Here is an 11986-nt window from a genome sequence, read left to right as displayed (position 1 = left end):
TTAAGGCTATTCTTACGCAGTGGCATCTGCTTTTAAATCAAGCAAATTAAAACACATGACATAGCACATGGTAAATAAATAGTTGATATGCAGAATCTAAAGTAAAATGGCAGAGTGAAACAGAACAATAATAAGTTAAAAAAAAAAAGGAAAATAATTAGAAAAGAAGGAAAGAAATATACCGATAGGGATCAATAAAAGGAAAAGGCACACTACCTAAAGGAACACCTTTGAAATGTAACAGTCAGAATCAGAAAGAAACTAGAAACTCTGGCATCCCCCCACCTCCCAAATGGACCCTTCACTTCTACCCAAGCTCAAACAGATGGAAGAAAGACTATGAGTGGACATCTATCTCAAATTTGTAGTGATGTGCACTCAGAGGGTGTGAAGGCCATCCATGGAAAATGTGAAGAAAACTTCTCATAAAGAAGTCATGGGTTGAGGGTCTTGAGCATCACCTCTGGGGAACCCAAAGATCCAGGAGGAGTCAAGCTGTGACTAGACTTCTGATAGACTCATCACAGAAACTGAACCCAACTTGGATCCTGTCTTCTCAGATGCCCAGTGAAGAAGATTCCTGGGGAGTTTCCTCACAACATATCTCAGGAGTATTAATAAAGAAACTTGGTAACTTTCCTCTCAAAAAAAAAAAAAAAAATCCAATTACAAACTCCCAAGAGATAAACAGGGGGAGCTCCATGTATCAAAGCCCATAGCCTAGTCACTTTTCAGAAGAATGTCTGTGAACTTCAGTTCATTTTAAACAAACGGCTGAAAGCAAGCGAACCATATGCAACTCAAAAAACTAGAAGAAATGAAGATGAACAGCACTTGATCAATAAAAACAAAAAATGGCTGTTAAAAAGGGAGGTTTGGGGCTTCCCTGGTGGCGCAGTGGTTGAGAGTCCGCCTGCCGATGCAGGGCACACAGGTTCGTGCCCCGGTTCGGGAAGATCCCACATGCCGCGGAGTGGCTGGGCCCATGAGCCATGGCCACTGAACCTGCGCGTCCGGAGCCTGTGCTCTGCAATGGGAGAGGCCACAACAGTGAGAGGCCTGCGTACTGGAAAAAAAAAAAAAAAAAAAAATTAAAAAGGGAGGTTTGCTCAAAGAAAAGATACCAATAGGCCAGGGTTTTGAATCTCACCACTACAATCATTTGGGGCCAGGTGATTCTTTGCTGTGCCCTGTCCCGTGCACGTAAGATGTTTAGCAGCATCCCTGACCTTTTGCACTAGATGCCAGTAGCACCTTCCTCCCCAGTTCTGAGAGTCAAAAATGTCTTCAGATATTACCAAATGTCCTGGGGGGGAGGAGGATAAAATTGTACCTGGTTGAGAACCATTTTAATAGACATTGGAAAGGAGAAAGGGGGCAACAAATAGACAAACTCAATCATGATTATTAAGGAGGACTTTACCACAATCAATTTAGAAGACTCAATAAAATGGTGATCATCCAGGAAGATATAAAATTACAGTCTGAATCAAGAAAGAAAATGGAGCAATAACAATTTAGAAAAACTTCTATGTCAGAGATGTACCCCAAGGTAAATTGTTTATTGTTCAAATATTCACTGTCCTTCCCAGGAGGATTATGCTGCATGGTCCCATCACTGCAGGCTTGGACATGTGACTGGCTCTGCCCAATGGAAGAGGAGCAAAACTGATGAGTCACTGTTAGGCAAATGCTTTTAAGAACCAGTGCCTTGGGAATTCCCTGGTGTCCAATGGTTAAGACTCCTGTTCGATCCCTGGTACAGGAACTAAGATACTGCAAGCCACTCGGTGTGGCCAAAAACAAACAACAACATAAAAAAGCCAGTGTCTTGTTGGCTACACTTGCTTCTCTTGACCAAGATGACCTGTAACGTTCCAGATCAGGGGTTGTTTGGTATTTTTTTTTTTTTTTGAAGTATAGTTGATTACAATATTATATATTTCAGGTGTACAACATAGTGATTCACAAGGTTATATTCCACTTATAGTTATTATAAAATATTGGCTTTATTCCCTGTGAAGAGCAGGGGTTCTTTTATTTTTTTTAATAAATTCACTTTATTTATTTAAAAAAAAAAAAGAAGTCATGGGGATGTAATGTACAGCATGGTGACCACAGTTATAGTACTGTATTGCAAATTTGAAAGTTACCAAGACAGTAGCTCTTAAAAGTTCTCATCATAAGGAAAAACAATTTTGTAACTGTGTAAGTGATAGAGGTTAACTAGACTTATTGTGGCGATCATTTTGTGATATATACAAATATTGAATCATTATGTGGTATACCTGAAACTAGCCTCAATTATACCTCAATTATACTTTAATTTTAAAAGTTTAAATTTTTTTTAAAAAAAGAACCTGACAAGTAATCCTAACAGATGGAAGAGAGAAGGGGATTAAGACATACACAGGAGAAAATGTCACCTAAATGAAAATGATTTAAATTAACAAATCTATTAAAGGGGTTATGTAATGTGTTCTAAGATAAACTAATAAATAATGACAAACACAGGCATGTCAGCTAAAATTTGAACGTCAAGGATCAAGATGATTCTCTTCAGGAATACAGATAGAAAAAGCAAGTAAAGTATAAGGGTAAAAGTCAAGCTGGCTTCAGACTTCTTTACAGCAATATCTGTTGTCTTCAAGTTATTTGGGTTGGAGGGGTTGATACAAAAATCCTAAACCAAGCCAAGAGGGTATATAAATTTAAGGTCAATTAAATTATATGCAAAAGTTCAAGAACAATACCTTTTTGTGATTAAGTTACTTAATATCTACAAAGCACATAGAACAGTGCCAGGCAGATAGAAAGCACTATGTAAGTGTTAGTTAATTCATTAAACAAGAATAAAATAAATTTCATGAAACCCATGAGCTCTTTTTAATAAAATCTACCTTAGGAGAAGCCCTAATCAGACTACAGGTGGATGCACTGAACCTATTTACACATAGAACAAAAATTAAATCAACGTGAGAAATATGATTTCAGAAAGTCAATATTCTAAATATTGAAATTTAAAAAATAATAATAGAGCAACAGGAAATCCGGAGATGAAAGGCAGAGCTAAGGAGATGTGTCTGTGTACTAATCTCCCCATTTTTATATGGACAATCAAAAGATTACATCTAAAAGTGATGAATGAAGAAATAGAGCTTTTTATTATTCATGTGTTCAACTAGTATTTTTGAAAACCTACTATGTGTCAGAAACTATTCTAAGTGATGTGGATTTAACTACAAACAAGGCATATAAGATCCCTGCTCCTTCAAAATTTAGTAGGAAAAGACTAGGCCATGCAATTAGATAAGAAAAAAAGAAGTGGATGAACAGATCAATGAAAGATTCTCAAATATAAATGAGAAATTACATGATAAAGATGTCATTTCAAACCAGTAACAATAGATGGATAACTCAATAAATGTTATGGGAAACTGACAAGTCAAAAAAAATTCCAGATGAGTCAAAGATTTAAAGATAAATATTGAAATCCATTAAAATATTATTAGAAAGCATTGGTGAATCTATGATCTTGCAGTATGAAAAGTCCTTTTGAAGTAAGACATACAACACAAAAGTCACTAAATTAAATTTTAATTCATTTAATTACAAAACTATTTGAAATTTCTATACAGAAAAAATGCATCATAAAATCATAAGCCATCAACAGAAGGAATAAATATCTAAACACATTTCTGACAAAAGACTAATTTCTTTAATATGTAAAGAACATGTGAAAATTAATTTAAAAATTTAAGTGTAACAATAGTATTATAATATTTTTCTGTTTGCTTGCTTAAGTTAATGAGAAAGAGACAAACAATCTAGAAAAATAGGTAAAGAGTGTGACCAAAAATTGAAATATAATAGCCAGTAGCATAAGGTAATACTTTCAACCATGCATAATAAGAAATACAAATTGTAATATAGTGTTTGTACCTAATCATTTTACCAACATTTGATGACACACAAGATTCACAAGGATTCTGTTGATGGTAGAATAAATCAGTATATACTTTTTTGAAGGACAGTTCAGCTATACTCTTTCAATTTTTTTTTTAATAAACATATTCTGACCGAGAAAATTTATTGTTGGAAATGTACCCTCTGAATATACTTGCCAACTTTTACATGAATTTCTTATTAAAACATTCTTATAAGAGCAAACAAAACAAAACAGAACCTGAAAATATCTAAAATATCAGGAGGGGCAGATTAAAGAAATCATGGCAATAATACTACCTTTATAGTAAGACAGATCTGTGTGCTCTGTCTTATATATATACATATATCTCCATGATATATGTATTTTAAAAATCAAAAGATGTGGATATCAGTGTGTAGGATATCAGTCCTTTGTGCAAAATGTTTTCACACAAATACATATACATGCATACGTGCAAATGTGTATGTATATGTGTAATGTCTTGATTGCCATAAGATTACATATGCATCCATTAACACTGGTTACCTTTAAAAAAGTCATTTTGGGGTAGAAAAGGAGGAGGGAGACCTTTCTTTTCATTTTATGCATTTTGGTAATGTTTAATTTTTTTATATACATGTGGATCATTTTTTAAGTTAACAGGAGTTATCTGGGTAACAGAATCATCAGTCATCATAAATTTCTTTCTCTGCTTTTCTCTATTAAAAATGGTTTAAAATATTTAAAATAAAATGTGGTATCATCATTATTCAATTTTTAATAGGTAATAAACTTCTCTTATGTTAAAAAGAAAGTGAATTCCATAAATTATTCAGATATTTTGTAAACTGGGAGCAATGCTTTCAGTTTATAGTGTAAGGAGTGATCTGGGGGTTAAACAAGGCTATCATTGGCTCTTGGTATTCTCTTTCTCCCCTGATGGTAACCTGGTCCATATGGCAAGACAATGGCTTCTTCCCCTAGTTCTCCTTCTCCGAAGTGAAATCTTTAAACTCCATTAAAAACAGATATCCCTGGAGGCTTTCCTAGTATGTGGACTTGGAGGAGAGACCACAGAGCTCTGAAAATAGTATAAAGCAGAAAAGGAAAAGCAACTTAGAATACACTTCTGAAAGTGTTCATTAAAGCAGGATTTCATGAAAGAATTAATTAGTCATTCATTTTTAAGATCCGTTCACCTTACTCAAGTTATTTCAAAAACAGAAAGACAACTGAAGAGCTGGTACCATTCAACTTCCATTGTGGCTTAACTGAAAGGTAGAAGCCAAATTGACAAAATGGGAAAAGCATCCAGTTTTGATTTTTAATTACTGACATAGGACATAAAGCAAGAGTCAGCTGATCTGAAAGTTTCTTCCTATCTAAAAGTGCTTCATTTGTTGATTGTTGAAAATGAAGGAGGACATATGGGGTTGCAATTCAGACATCTCTTGGTAGTGCCATAATGAAAATCATTCAGTATACATAAATGAAATAAATTATAGAAAATGCACTTATACTGAAAATAGCCAAATAGTTCTGGTTCTGTCTGATTCTATGTTTGGCACTTTGGGACACTGTATTAACTCTTTAGCTAAAGTCAAGCAAACTTAAATTTACCCTGAATTCAAATAACAAGAACACTCAAACAACCAGAGATCTTTACTCCTTTATACTACTTTCATGACAAATGAATGAATAGCAGGTAGAACTAATTTCTTACCCCCTCCCTCCCTCCTTCCTTCTCTCCCTTCCTTCTTTTCTTCCTACCTCTCTTTTATTCTTCTCTCTTTGCAACACCCACTCCATAGTGTCTCAAATGGTTAAGACAAATATGATGCAATTTCTATATATTATTTTTAGATTAACAGCTGGTACAAGGATAATACTTGGTCATTATCAAGTATTATGGTACTGAGGTTTTCATTATAAAAAACTAAGCAAACTTAAAATTTTCAAAAATAGATTAAATTATGCTCAGAGACATTTTCTTATAATTATATGTAATGTATAAATAAGTAAAATGTAAAATTGCATTTTGAGTTCACTTTTGAAACAATACATATGATAGGTCCATTCATCTGCATATTAAAATAACTAAGTCACCTAAGTCCCCATCTTTTCTGTATGCATTTTCTGTTTACTTGCCTAATAAGATGCTTAAACAGTAATTTGCTGAGTTAGCAAAAATTAATTGTTAGAAGAGGAGGAGGACTACTGTTAACATTAATTTTCAAGGCATGGAATGTAATGATGGCTGTTTTCCTTAATTGTCTTATAACTTTTTCTACCCTGGATTAGACCAAATATTGCCCATCTTTTAGCTACTTCATGCATGCCAATTGGTCTTTTATTAATTGTTCACACACAAAATGGCACACTAATAACTTAAAATTACTAGTTTCACACTGTAAGTAGACTTAGTTTACTGCTGGATATATACTTACTGGCATGAATGACCTTGAGGGAATAAGCTTAAGAACACAATCACTGATAGTTGAATCTTAAGGACATAATCATTGTTAGTTTAAAATTGAAATTTTGGATCCTGGAAGCCACATGAGTTTTATCAAGAATTTTCTCATGTAAGTTGAGCCCTTCCTACACTTTCTACATCTCCTTTTTCATTCCTTGTGGGCAGTTAAGTGCCATCAAATCTTATCTTTTCAATCTCCTATAGCTGTCTCCTTCACCCCATGCATCTGCTGAGTTCAAGGACGCCCCATTTCTTGCTTAAATAATTATAACAACCTTTTAATTTGCTCAGAAGAAAAAATAGCATCATCAGTATGGCGCTTCTCCAAGGCATCATGCTCCCTTCTACCAAAAAGCTTTTTCTCAAAGTAGATTCTATGGGGAAAAGTCCAAATTCCTTTGCCCAGCAAAGTGCTGGCACCTCTCTCTCCTCTTCTGTCCAGCCACAGTAAATTGTCAACCATTTCTCTAATGCATCTTGATGTTTTATGCTTTCCTGCCTTTACCCCTACTGTTCCTCCTGTCTGGAATTCCCTTCTCCCTTTCCTATCTGCTCAACACCTGCTCAGTTTTCATGATTTAACTCAAGTATTATGTCCTCCCAGCAAACCTCTGACCTACAAGGGAAGGTGGTAACTCTATTATTAGTTAACATTCTGGACCTTGTGTAAGCTTCTATTTGATCAATTTGCATAATTCACTGTATTCATCTTTGTAGCCCCAGAAACTTAGCAGTCTGGAAAAGTAAAAGTCATTGAATGAATAAAAGTAAAAGTCATTGAACAAAATGCAGGAGGTAGGTTGCTAAAGCTAACCATTTTATTTCATTCTTGACATAGTGCAATCTGAATCTGAGGTGCTATCTTAGGTCAGTAGAATACCCAGGGTTTATTTGAAGTTCCTCTAGAAGCTGACACTAAGACAAGGGTTTTAGTACAGGTAGTTTACATGAAGGTGGAGAAAACACAATTAGGGAAATGGGGAAGTGAGGAGGGAAAGGGAAGGCCAGTAAAGGATGCATTATCAAGCCAGTTACACTGGGGGTGACAGGGGCTGTGGGAGTTCAGATCACCATGCATCCCAGAGTTATCCCTCCCAGAGAGGTGAGGGAGGTGAGGTACTCACTCACTAAGTCCCATTGGTCATTGATTGAGGGCTGTTCCTGGGAGGTATTAACTCCCTAGCACATCTGACCAGCAGCACATGTGGGCAAAGCAAACTCCACCAAATGGGGGAAATTGGCAATCAGGTGTGTACTGGTGTGGTCAGGGCATTGACATGTGGGCTGCATTTGGTCTTTGGTGACACTGAGTGGTCATTGTAAATATGAGAGGATGAAATAATATGATATGATTTTCCAAAATCTCTTAGCCACATATACCCCACATTATTTGCTCAGCAAACAAGTTCTGCAGTAGTTAGGGCAGGAAGCAAAATCTTTCGTGTCTAATTAAGACAATTGTGAAATATGCCCAGCATGAGAATATCCCTTAAGAGTCACCAGTCAGAGTGATTCTCTTGGATTGCTATTATTCATAGCAAAATGAATTTTATCATAATTCTAAAGTCACAGCCCTCAAACCCCTTTTGCCTTTGCAAAATTCTCTTACTGAACTCCTAGGTAACCAAGATGAAAAGGATTTGCGGTGGAGAGATGAACATGACTGACAGTTCAGTGATAACTGTGCCAGGTTTCTCAGGCTTCCTGTACTCCCAGAAACTGTGAAAGAAATATGCAAATAAAGTTTTAAGTAGACGAAGAAGCTCTAGGTATTAATTACAATGTTAAAATACACTATTCCACTAGGAGATTCCTTCTTGTAAAAAGCAAATGACCACACAAAACTCCAACAAAGCCAATTATACAAACTTGTTATTGATTTTGATAAGCCTCCCAGAGAACTTCTACTATTTCATGAACTATTTGGAGATACTTTTCACATACTGCTAAATCCTTCTCTTTCACTCATTTACTCAACCTCCTCAGTACTCCTACCTCAGTTCCATGCAGCCCCCTCCCCACTTCACTCTTCTTCTATACCTGTCATCTAGAAACATCGCCAAGGAGCTCTTTTTAATTCTCAGTCTCTCAGTTGTCCCCCAGACCTCACAAGCATTAGGACTGTGGACATGATTCCTCTTCTGAAAGTTCTTCTCTGATGAATTCTAAGACAAATTACTATTGTCTGTTTTTCACTTCTCTGAAACTTTTCCTTCTACATCTATGCCCTTCCTTGTCAATCTTTTCCTCTCCAAATGGTTAAGCCTTAGCTCAGAAATCTGCAATGCACCTAATCCTTTTCCTGAATTCCAGGCCCACCTGCTCTAGACTTCCACGAGGATATTTGACCAGAGCCTCATAGGTAATTCCAAAAAGAACCACCCCTGCATCTCCCATCTGGCTTCTGCACACACTCCTATCTGTTAAGGGCACCACTAGGTTTTTGTCACCTGGGCTCCTAACCCTATAGATATTGTTGATTCTTCCCCTACCCAACGACATTGTTTTGTTCTTCATGTGGACTTCAGGCCCCCATTACCACCTGAGTGTATAATTACAGAAGCTACTATCCAGTTCCTTCATCTCCAGTCTCTGCCTGTACTCTCTACTCCTACCACTATACTCCACCAAATATGACATTGATTTTCCTAACATGCACCTCCAACCAGAGCACTCCTCTGGTAAAATCATCTCACAGTGATCCATTTACATGGGATAGAGTTCAAACTCCTTAGACTAGCACTCAAGAGTCTTGAGGTCCTGAAGTGTGCTTATGTTTCAAAATATACTAAATATCGGTACCCAGATCCACTCTTCACCTTGTTCTGTGCCTGAGAGGCTGATCTCTATGGCTGCATGGACTGACATTCCCAGCCTCTACAGGATCCCCTCCCCTTGAGTATGATCTGGATGTACGGATATAATGGAGGGATATTACTCCCCTTATTAGGTTATGTTGTATGGCAAAGAGTGATGGGATTTTTGCAGATGTAATTAAGGTCCCTAAGCAATTTAATTTGAGCTAATCAATGGGGAGATTATGCTGGGTAGGCCTAGTATAATCAGGTAAGTCTTTTTTTTTTTTTTACTTTTTATTTTATATTAGAGTACAGCTGATTAAAAATGTTGTGATAGTTTCAGGTGCACAGCAAAGGGACTCAGCCATACATATACATGTATCCATTCTCCCCCAAACTCCCCTTCCATCCAGCCTGCCACATAACATTGAGCAGAGTTCCCTGTGCTATACAGTAGGTCCTCGTTGGTTATCCATTTTAAATATAGCAGTGTGTACACGTTGATCTCTTTTAGAAGACAGTCTAGTAGTCAGAGATTTCTCCTGCTGGCATTGATGATCAGGAGTGAGTTCTGCTGCTGCAAGGTCATGAATTCTGCCAACAACCCCATAAGCTTAAATGAGTACCCTGAGCCTTAAATGAGGCTGCAGTCCTGGCCACCATCTTGACTGTAGCCTTGTGAGATCCTTGGTAGAGAACCAGCTAAATTGCTCTGGATTGCTGACCCACATGAGATAAGAAATGGGCATGAAGCCACTAAGTTTGTGGCAATCTGTTACACAGCAATAGCTAACTAATACCCTTGTCCTTCTGGGCAAATTAGGTCAATAGAATATATCAAGATTGTTCAGAGAGTAGGAGGAAAGAGATCTTGAGATACTTATTCTCCCTGCCAGCTTCTTGCCAGCTGACACCCTACCAGAGCTCCCCACTGCCCCCAACTTCTGCCAATGGCTTCTCTTTAGCTACAGCCATCTCAGGGAGCTAGTAACTGTCCCTCCTGTGCCCCTGTAGACTTAAGGTTGGTAAAGCCTCTGGTTTGGATTCCTAATGTAGGGCCAGAGTACTTCACTATCCCTGGTTATTTTTCCTCAACTCTCCCCACACCTTGAGTAAATGTCCCTTTGTTAAACTTTGTTAAATTCTTTTTTAAAGAATGTTATTACTATTACTTTCATGCTGGGATCCTACCTAAAGAATAAACTTACCTCCTAGTATCCTATCCAAACCCACCTCCAAATCTAAACTACCAGCCATGCTCCACAGAACACAATCCGACATTTTCCCACCTGATGTCTTGCCTTTGGGTTGCTTCTACTGTCTAGAATCTAGAGACTGTTGGCATGATGGGGGAAGAAAATCCAAACAAACAAAAACATGAGTTCTAGAACAAACTACTGACTGTGCTCCTTGCTACCTGTGTGACCTTGGGAAACTGTCTTAACCTCTCTAGGCAGTTTCTTTATCTGTAAGATGGGCGTAATAATACCCACTGAGCAAGGGTCTTGTGATGATTAAATGAAAAAATAAGTGGAAAGCATCTAGTACATGAAACTCAGTAACTAAAGGTGTTGGTGGAAATTCTGCTGCTGCTAATGCTTTCATTCATAAAGACACCTACTGATCCTACTGAAATTTTACACACCCTGAATTTTTCTCTCAAGTTCTCTCACGTCTATGAATTTAGTGAGTCCACTTTTCAGAAATGAGATTGCTCTCCATTAAACCTATAGAAATTGTTTCTCACTTCTCTTATTAAAGTTCTTACTTCATATGTCTTATATTCATTTACCTGCAAACATGTCCCATTGTTAGGGGAAACACTGACTGAAACTGCCCACCCTGGCCAGGCACCACAGTAACCATTTTCACGAGTTATTTTACAATAGGAGGTCCTGGTAAGGAACACGGAACTAATAAGCCACCACAAACTGGAAGAATTCAGGAAAGTCAAAAGGAGACGCAAGTCCGTATGTCCTACCAACCTCCTGTGTTAATTACGTTATGAAGAGTCAAAGATAATATTTCTCATTATCATCCTCTCTGGAATCCATGTTGGCTGAGCCATGCATGTGCCACCAGGAGGGACCCTGAGTCAGAACAACAGACAAGAGACAAACCAAAAACTAATCTCATCACCATAAAACCTGAGACTGCAAACCACATGGCAGAGCAGTCCTCCTGGTTTCACTTCCCCTGCTGCTCTCCGCCCCTGGGCGCCCCTTCCCAATAAAATCTCTTGCTTTGTCAGCACAAGTGTCTCCTCAGACAATTCATTTCCGAGTGTTAGACAAGATCCCACTCCCGGGCCCTGGAAGGGGTCCCACTTCCTGCAACACCATCTCTTCTGCTGAATTCTAAATACATTATGGGCAGAGATTTTGTATCTTTGTATTTTCTGGGCCCAAAGTGGACAGTTCTATGGCCATAATAGCTGCTCAAGCATATTTGCAGACTGGATATGTAAAGAGAAATATTATCATTGACTCTTCACAATATAATTAACACAGATTTTAATATCATTGACAAGATATGCAAATATATTGATATGAATATAATAAAATAATATTTAATGGATATCTAAAACAACATATTAGGAAGCTTATAATTATTTTTCAGAAGCGTGTGCTCATTTAACATTGATTTTTGCTGTCTGCCAAGTACAAAAGAAAATAACATGAAACAAAACGAATCTTCCAAGAACCACTGACATTAAATTGCATGTGTGTAGTAATTCAAATTGGGCAAATTTTGTTGTCTTGACACGTGTATTCTCACTTATTT

Source organism: Pseudorca crassidens, chromosome 15 (assembly GCF_039906515.1).
Source record: "Pseudorca crassidens isolate mPseCra1 chromosome 15, mPseCra1.hap1, whole genome shotgun sequence".
In the NCBI taxonomy this organism is placed as follows: Eukaryota; Metazoa; Chordata; class Mammalia; order Artiodactyla; family Delphinidae; genus Pseudorca; species Pseudorca crassidens.
The sequence above is the reverse complement of the archived record's forward strand: the minus strand, read 5'-3'. Positions refer to the sequence as shown.